Here is a 9483-nt window from a genome sequence, read left to right as displayed (position 1 = left end):
CTGGCCCTTAAGAGAACTTTATTGGTGATTACAAATTGTTGCAACCTGCAGAGTAGAACTCAGGGGCATATTTAAAATGATTTAAATATACCCCCAAATTCTAATAATGGCCTCCTCCTCCCCATAGCCATACCAATCCTCACCAAAAAGGTACAAAGCATAGAGACGCAAACAAAACAAAAAAAGATGCAGGCCAACAATTGTAATTCTGGAAACTACCAATTGCACTAGCAAAAACCCGGCAATGCAATTTACATGTTCATCGCCGTGCTGTTGCTATCGGCAAAATGGGAACGATACAATTTTTAAATCGAAACGTGCTTAATAAAAAAGGGCCCTAATTAGTTAATCTCCATCTAAGATAGTTTATCATATTCTTTTTTTAACAGAGTCCTTTGGCTAATCCAGTTGGCTAAAACTAAATCACATTTTGGCCAATAGGATTGTAAGCCGGCGCACCATGGTAAGGTAGACTCTATTAGGGCGGATTAGGGAATGGGAGTGAGAGAGGAATAGGGGATAGCGTTTTGGAGAGGGAAGATGGGGATAGGTGGTCTTAAGGGGTACCACTCTTACACCATCAAGTGCAAAGTCGGAACACAACAACCACCTGATAAATAATTGCGATCCAGCTGGTCCCCCTTAGGCCGGGTTCAACACTGGGATCGCAAAAGGCAAATCGCAATCACCTATGGAGTGTAATTGCATTTCTACCAAGCAATTGTGGCTCCATGTTACAGTGATTGCGTTTTTCGGTCTCATTCCAGAGAATGAGAATGGCGTTCTAACTGCCAGCAAAATGTTGCACGCAGTGCACTTTTGCAATATACACACATCACAGGCACTGCAAGGATTTACCGCAGTGCTTTGCTGAATACCGGCTATCAGCAAAGAGCAGAAAAACTACTTATTAAAGCACCCCAAGTGTGAACTGGCCCTTAAGAGAACTTTATTGGTGATTACAAATGGTTGCAACCTGCAGAGTAGAACTCAGGGGCATATTTAAAATGATTTAAATATACCCCCAAATTCTAATAATGGCCTCCTCCTCCCCATAGCCATACCAATCCTCACCAAAAAGGTACAAAGCATAGAAACGCAAACAAAACAAAAAAAGATGCAGGCCAACAATTGTAATTCTGGAAACTACCAATTGCACTAGCAAAAACCCGGCAATGCAATTTACATGTTCATCGCCGTGCTGTTGCTATCGGCAAAATGGGAACGATACAATTTTTAAATCGAAACGTGCTTAATAAAAAAGGGCCCTAATTAGTTAATCTCCATCTAAGATAGTTTATCATATTCTTTTTTTAACAGAGTCCTTTGGCTAATCCAGTTGGCTAAAACTAAATCACATTTTGGCCAATAGGATTGTAAGCCGGCCCACCATGGTAAGGTAGACTCTATTAGGGCGGGTTAGGGAATGGGAGTGAGAGAGGAATAGGGGATAGCGTTTTGGAGAGGGAAGATGGGGATAGGTGGTCTTAAGGGGTACCACTCTTACACCATCAAGTGCAAATTCGGGGAACACAACGACCACCTGATAAATAATTGGGATCCAGCTGGTCCCCCTTAGGCCGGGTTAAACACTGGGATCGCAAAAGGCAAATCGCAATCACCTATGGAGTGTAATTGCATTTCTACCAAGCAATTGTGGCTCCATGTTACTGTGATTGCGTTTTTCAGTCTCATTCCACAGAATGAGAATGGCGTTCTAACTGCCAGCAAAATGTTGCACGCAGTGCACTTTTGCGATATACGCACATCACAGGCACTGCAAGGATTTACCGCAGTGCTTTGCTGAATACCGGCTATCAGCAAAGAGCAGAAAAACTACTTATTAAAGCACCCCAAGTGTGAACTGGCCCTTAAGAGAACTTTATTGGTGATTACAAATTGTTGCAACCTGCAGAGTAGAACTCAGGGGCATATTTAAAATGATTTAAATATACCCCCAAATTCTAATAATGGCCTCCTCCTCCCCATAGCCATACCAATCCTCACCAAAAAGGTACAAAGCATAGAAATGCAAACAAAACAAAAAAAGATGCAGGCCAACAATTGTAATTCTGGAAAATACCAATTGCACTAGCAAAAACCCGGCAATGCAATTTACATGTTCATCGCCGTGCTGTTGCTATTGGCAAAATGGGAACGATACAATTTTTAAATCGAAACGTGCTTAATAAAAAAGGGCCCAAATTAGTTAATCTCCATCTAAGATAGTTTATCATATTCTTTTTTCAACAGAGTCCTTTGGCTAATCCAGTTGGCTAAAACTAAATCACATTTTGGCCAATAGGATTGTAAGCCGGCCCACCATGGTAAGGTAGACTCTATTAGGGCGGGTTAGGGAATGGGAGTGAGAGAGGAATAGGGGATAGCGTTTTGGAGAGGGAAGATGGGGAAAGATGGTCTTAAGGGGTACCACTCTTACACCATCAAGTGCAAAGTCGGGGAACACAACGACCACCTGATCAATAATTGGGATCCAGCTGGTCCCCCTTACGCCGGGTTCAACACTGGGATCGCAAAAGGCAAATCGCAATCACCTATGGAGTGTAATTGCATTTCTACCAAGCAATTGTGGCTCCATGTTACGGTGATTGCGTTTTTCGGTCTCATTCCAGAGAATGAGAATGGCGTTCTAACTGCCAGCAAAATGTTGCACGCAGTGCACTTTTGCGATATACGCACATCACAGGCACTGCAAGGATTTACCGCAGAGCTTTGCTAAATATCCGGCTATCAGCAAAGAGCAGAAAAACTACTTATTAAAGCACCCCAAGTTTGAACTGGCCCTTAAGAGAACTTTATTGGTGATTACAAATTGTTGCAACCTGCAGAGTAGAACTCAGGGGCATATTTAAAATGATTTAAATATACCCCCAAATTCTAATAATGGCCTCCTCCTCCCCATAGCCATACCAATCCTCACCAAAAAGGTACAAAGCATAGAAACGCAAACAAAACAAAAAAAGATGCAGGCCAACAATTGTAATTCTGGAAACTACCAATTGCACTAGCAAAAACCCGGCAATGCAATTTACATGTTCATCGCCGTGCTGTTGCTATTGGCAAAATGGGAACGATACAATTTTTAAATCGAAAAGTGCTTAATAAAAAAGGGCCCTTATTGGTTAATCTCCATCTAAGATCGTTTATTATATTCTTTTTTTAATAGAGTCCTTTGGCTAATCCAGTTGGCTAAAACTAAATCACATTTTGGCCAATAGGATTGTAAGCTAGCCCACCATGGTAAGGTAGACTCTATTAGGGCGGGTTAGGGAATGGGAGTGAGAGAGGAATAGGGGATAGCGTTTTGGAGAGGGAAGATGGGGATAGGTGGTCTTAAGGGGTACCACTCTTACACCATCAAGTGCAAAGGCGGGGAACACAACGACCACCTGATAAATAATTGGGATCCAGCTGGTCCCCCTTAGGCCGGGTTCAACACTGGGATCGCAAAAGGCAAATCGCAATCACCTATGGAGTGTAATTGCATTTCTACCAAGCAATTGTGGCTCCATGTTACAGTGATTGCGTTTTTCGGTCTCATTCCAGAGAATGAGAATGGCGTTCTAACTGCCAGCAAAATGTTGCACGCAGTGCACTTTTGCGATATACGCACATCACAGGCACTGCAAGGATTTACCGCAGTGCTTTGCTGAATACCGGCTATCAGCAAAGAGCAGAAAAACTACTTATTAAAGCACCCCAAGTGTGAACTGGCCCTTAAGAGAACTTTATTGGTGATTACAAATGGTTGCAACCTGCAGAGTAGAACTCAGGGGCATATTTAAAATGATTTAAATATATCCCCAAATTCTAATAATGGCCTCCTCCTCCCCATAGCCATACCAATCCTCACCAAAAAGGTACAAAGCATAGAAACGCAAACAAAACAAAAAAAGATGCAGGCCAACAATTGTAATTCTGGAAACTACCAATTGCACTAGCAAAAACCCGGCAATGCAATTTACATGTTCATCGCCGTGCTGTTGCTATCGGCAAAATGGGAACGATACAATTTTTAAATCGAAACGTGCTTAATAAAAAAGGGCCCTAATTAGTTAATCTCCATCTAAGATAGTTTATCATATTCTTTTTTTAACAGAGTCCTTTGGCTAATCCAGTTGGCTAAAACTAAATCACATTTTGGCCAATAGGATTGTAAGCCGGCGCACCATGGTAAGGTAGACTCTATTAGGGCGGATTAGGGAATGGGAGTGAGAGAGGAATAGGGGATAGCGTTTTGGAGAGGGAAGATGGGGATAGGTGGTCTTAAGGGGTACCACTCTTACACCATCAAGTGCAAAGTCGGAACACAACAACCACCTGATAAATAATTGCGATCCAGCTGGTCCCCCTTAGGCCGGGTTCAACACTGGGATCGCAAAAGGCAAATCGCAATCACCTATGGAGTGTAATTGCATTTCTACCAAGCAATTGTGGCTCCATGTTACAGTGATTGCGTTTTTCGGTCTCATTCCAGAGAATGAGAATGGCGTTCTAACTGCCAGCAAAATGTTGCACGCAGTGCACTTTTGCAATATACACACATCACAGGCACTGCAAGGATTTACCGCAGTGCTTTGCTGAATACCGGCTATCAGCAAAGAGCAGAAAAACTACTTATTAAAGCACCCCAAGTGTGAACTGGCCCTTAAGAGAACTTTATTGGTGATTACAAATGGTTGCAACCTGCAGAGTAGAACTCAGGGGCATATTTAAAATGATTTAAATATACCCCCAAATTCTAATAATGGCCTCCTCCTCCCCATAGCCATACCAATCCTCACCAAAAAGGTACAAAGCATAGAAACGCAAACAAAACAAAAAAAGATGCAGGCCAACAATTGTAATTCTGGAAAATACCAATTGCACTAGCAAAAACCCGGCAATGCAATTTACATGTTCATCGCCGTGCTGTTGCTATTGGTAAAATGGGAACGATACAATTTTTAAATCGAAACGTGCTCAATAAAAAAGGGCCCAAATTAGTTAATCTCCATCTAAGATAGTTTATCATATTCTTTTTTCAACAGAGTCCTTTGGCTAATCCAGTTGGCTAAAACTAAATCACATTTTGGCCAATAGGATTGTAAGCCGGCCCACCATGGTAAGGTAGACTCTATTAGGGCGGGTTAGGGAATGGGAGTGAGAGAGGAATAGGGGATAGCGTTTTGGAGAGGGAAGATGGGGATAGGTGGTCTTAAGGGGTACCACTCTTACACCATCAAGTGCAAAGTCGGGGAACACAACGACCACCTGATAAATAATTGGGATCCAGCTGGTCCCCCTTAGGTCGGGTTCAACACTGGGATCGCAAAAGGCAAGTCGCAATCACCTATGGAGTGTAATTGCATTTCTACCAAGCAATTGTGGCTCCATGTTACAGTGATTGCGTTTTTCGGTCTCATTCCAGAGAATGAGAATGGAGTTCTAACTGCCAGCAAAATGTTGCACGCAGTGCACTTTTGCGATATACGCACATCACAGGCACTGCAAGGATTTACCGCAGTGCTTTGCTGAATACCGGCTATCATCAAAGAGCAGAAAAACTAATTATTAAAGCACCCCAAGTGTGAACTGGCCCTTAAGAGAACTTTATTGGTGATTACAAATGGTTGCAACCTGCAGAGTAGAACTCAGGGGCATATTTAAAATGATTTAAATATACCCCCAAATTCTAATAATGGCCTCCTCCTCCCCATAGCCATACCAATCCTCACCAAAAAGGTACAAAGCATAGAAACGCAAACAAAACAAAAAAAGATGCAGGCCAACAATTGTAATTCTGGAAAATACCAATTGCACTAGCAAAAACCCGGCAATGCAATTTACATGTTCATCGCCGTGCTGTTGCTATTGGCAAAATGGGAACGATACAATTTTTAAATCGAAACGTGCTTAATTAAAAAGGGCCCTTATTGGTTAATCTCCATCTAAGATCGTTTATTATATTCTTTTTTTAACAGAGTCCTTTGGCTAATCCAGTTGGCTAAAACTAAATCACATTTTGGCCAATAGGATTGTAAGCCGGCCCACCATGGTAAGGTAGACTCTATTAGGGCGGGTTAGGGAATGGGAGTGAGAGAGGAATAGGGGATAGCGTTTTGGAGAGGGAAGATGGGGATAGGTGGTCTTAAGAGGTACCACTCTTACACCATCAAGTGCAAAGTCGGGGAACACAACGACCACCTGATAAATAATTGGGATCCAGCTGGTCCCCCTTAGGCCGGGTTCAACACTGGGATCGCAAAAGGCAAATCGCAATCACCTATGGAGTGTAATTGCATTTCTACCAAGCAATTGTGGCTCCATGTTACAGTGATTGCGTTTTTCGGTCTCATTTCAGAGAATGAGAATGGCGTTCTAACTGCCAGCAAAATGTTGCACGCAGTGCACTTTTGCGATATACGCACATCACAGGCACTGCAAGGATTTACCGTAGTGCTTTGCTGAATACCGGCTATCAGCAAAGAGCTGAAAAACTACTTATTAAAGCACCCCAAGTGTGAACTGGCCCTTAAGAGAACTTTATTGGTGATTACAAATTGTTGCAACCTGCAGAGTAGAACTCAGGGGCATATTTAAAATGATTTAAATATACCCCCAAATTCTAATAATGGCCTCCTCCTCCCCATAGCCATACCAATCCTCACCAAAAAGGTACAAAGCATAGAAACGCAAACAAAACAAAAAAAGATGCAGGCCAACAATTGTAATTCTGGAAAATACCAATTGCACTAGCAAAAACCCGGCAATGCAATTTACATGTTCATCGCCGTGCTGTTGCTATTGCCAAAATGGGAACGATACAATTTTTAAATCGAAACGTGCTTAATAAAAAAGGGCCCAAATTAGTTAATCTCCATCTAAGATAGTTTATCATATTCTTTTTTCAACAGAGTCCTTTGGCTAATCCAGTTGGCTAAAACTAAATCACATTTTGGCCAATAGGATTGTAAGCCGGCCCGCCATGGTAAGGTAGACTCTATTAGGGCGGGTTAGGGAATGGGAGTGAGAGAGGAATAGGGGATAGAGTTTTGGAGAGGGAAGATGGGGATAGGTGGTCTTAAGGGGTACCACTCTTACACCATCAAGTGCAAAGTCGGGGAACACAACGACCACCTGATAAATAATTGGGATCCAGCTGGTCCCCCTTAGGCGTGGTTCAACACTGGGATCGCAAAAGGCAAATCGTAATCACCCATGGAGTGTAATTGCATTTCTACCAAGCAATTGTGGCTCCATGTTACAGTGATTGCGTTTTTCGGTCTCATTCCAGAGAATGAGAATGGCGTTCTAACTGCCAGCAAAATGTTGCACGCTGTGCACTTTTGCGATATACGCACATCACAGGCACTGCAAGGATTTACCGCAGTGCTTTGCTGAATATCGGCTATCAGCAAAGAGCAGAAAAACTACTTATTAAAGCACCCCAAGTGTGAACTGGCCCTTAAGAGAACTTTATTGGTGATTACAAATTGTTGCAACCTGCAGAGTAGAACTCAGGGGCATATTTAAAATGATTTAAATATACCCCCAAATTCTAATAATGGCCTCCTCCTCCCCATAGCCATACCAATCCTCACCAAAAAGGTACAAAGCATAGAAACGCAAACAAAACAAAAAAAGATGCAGGCCAACAATTGTAATTCTGGAAACTACCAATTGCACTAGCAAAAACCCGGCAATGCAATTTACATGTTCATCGCCGTGCTGTTGCTATTGGCAAAATGGGAACGATACAATTTTTAAATTGAAAAGTGCTTAATAAAAAAGGGCCCTTATTGGTTAATCTCCATCTAAGATCGTTTATTATATTCTTTTTTTAACAGAGTCCTTTGGCTAATCCAGTTGGCTAAAACTAAATCACATTTTGGCCAATAGGATTGTAAGCTGGCCCACCATGGTAAGGTAGACTCTATTAGGGCGGGTTAAGGAATGGGAGTGAGAGAGGAATAGGGGATAGCGTTTTGGAGAGGGAAGATGGGGATAGGTGGTCTTAAGGGGTACCACTCTTACACCATCAAGTGCAAAGTCGGGGAACACAACGACCACCTGATAAATAATTGGGATCCAGCTGGTCCCCCTTAGGCCAGGTTCAACACTGGGATCGCAAAAGGCAAATCGCAATCACCTATGGAGTGTAATTGCATTTCTACCAAGCAATTGTGGCTCCATGTTACAGTGATTGCGTTTTTCGGTCTCATTCCAGAGAATGAGAATGGCGTTCTAACTGCCAGCAAAATGTTGCACGCAGTGCACTTTTGCGATATACGCACATCACAGGCACTGCAAGGATTTACCGCAGTGCTTTGCTGAATACCGGCTATCAGCAAAGAGCAGAAAAACTACTTATTAAAGCACCCCAAGTGTGAACTGGCCCTTAAGAGAACTTTATTGGTGATTACAAATTGTTGCAACCTGCAGAGTAGAACTCAGGGGCATATTTAAAATGATTTAAATATACCTTCAAATTCTAATAATGGCCTCCTCCTCCCCATAGCCATACCAATCCTCACCAAAAAAGTACAAAGCATAGAAACGCAAACAAAACAAAAAAAGATGCAGGCCAACAATTGTAATTCTAGAAAATACCAATTGCACTAGCAAAAACCCGGCAATGCAATTTACATGTTCATCGCCGTGCTGTTGCTATTGGCAAAATGGGAATGATACAATTTTTAAATCGAAACGTGCTTAATAAAAAAGAGGCCCTAATTGGTTAATCTAATTGGTTATATTCTTTTTTTTAACAGAGTCCTTTGGCTAATCCAGTTGGCTAAAACTATATCACATTTTGGCCAATAGGATTGTAAGCCGGCCCGCCATGGTAAGGTAGACTCTATTAGGGCGGGTTAAGGAATGGGAGTGAGAGAGTAATAGGGGATAGCGTTTTGGAGAGGGAAGATGGGGATAGGTGGTCTTAAGGGGTACCACTCTTACACCATCAAGTGCAAAGTCGGGGAACACAACGACCACCTGATAAATAATTGGGATCCAGCTGGTCCCCCTTAGGCCAGGTTCAACACTGGGATCGCAAAAGGCAAATCGCAATCACCTATGGAGTGTAATTGCATTTCTACCAAGCAATTGTGGCTCCATGTTACAGTGATTGCGTTTTTCGGTCTCATTCCAGAGAATGAGAATGGCGTTCTAACTGCCAGCAAAATGTTGCACGCAGTGCACTTTTGCGATATACGCACATCACAGGCACTGCAAGGATTTTCCGCAGTGCTTTGCTGAATACCGGCTATCAGCAAAGAGCAGAAAAACTACTTATTAAAGCACCCCAAGTGTGAACTGGCCCTTAAGAGAACTTTATTGGTGATTACAAATTGTTGCAACCTGCAGAGTAGAACTCAGGGGCATATTTAAAATGATTTAAATATACCCCCAAATTCTAATAATGGCCTCCTCCTCCCCATAGCCATACCAATCCTCACCAAAAAAGTACAAAGCATAGAA

Source organism: Hyperolius riggenbachi, chromosome 7 (genome assembly GCF_040937935.1).
Source record: "Hyperolius riggenbachi isolate aHypRig1 chromosome 7, aHypRig1.pri, whole genome shotgun sequence".
In the NCBI taxonomy this organism is placed as follows: Eukaryota; Metazoa; Chordata; class Amphibia; order Anura; family Hyperoliidae; genus Hyperolius; species Hyperolius riggenbachi.
Note: the sequence above shows the minus strand (reverse complement) of the source record.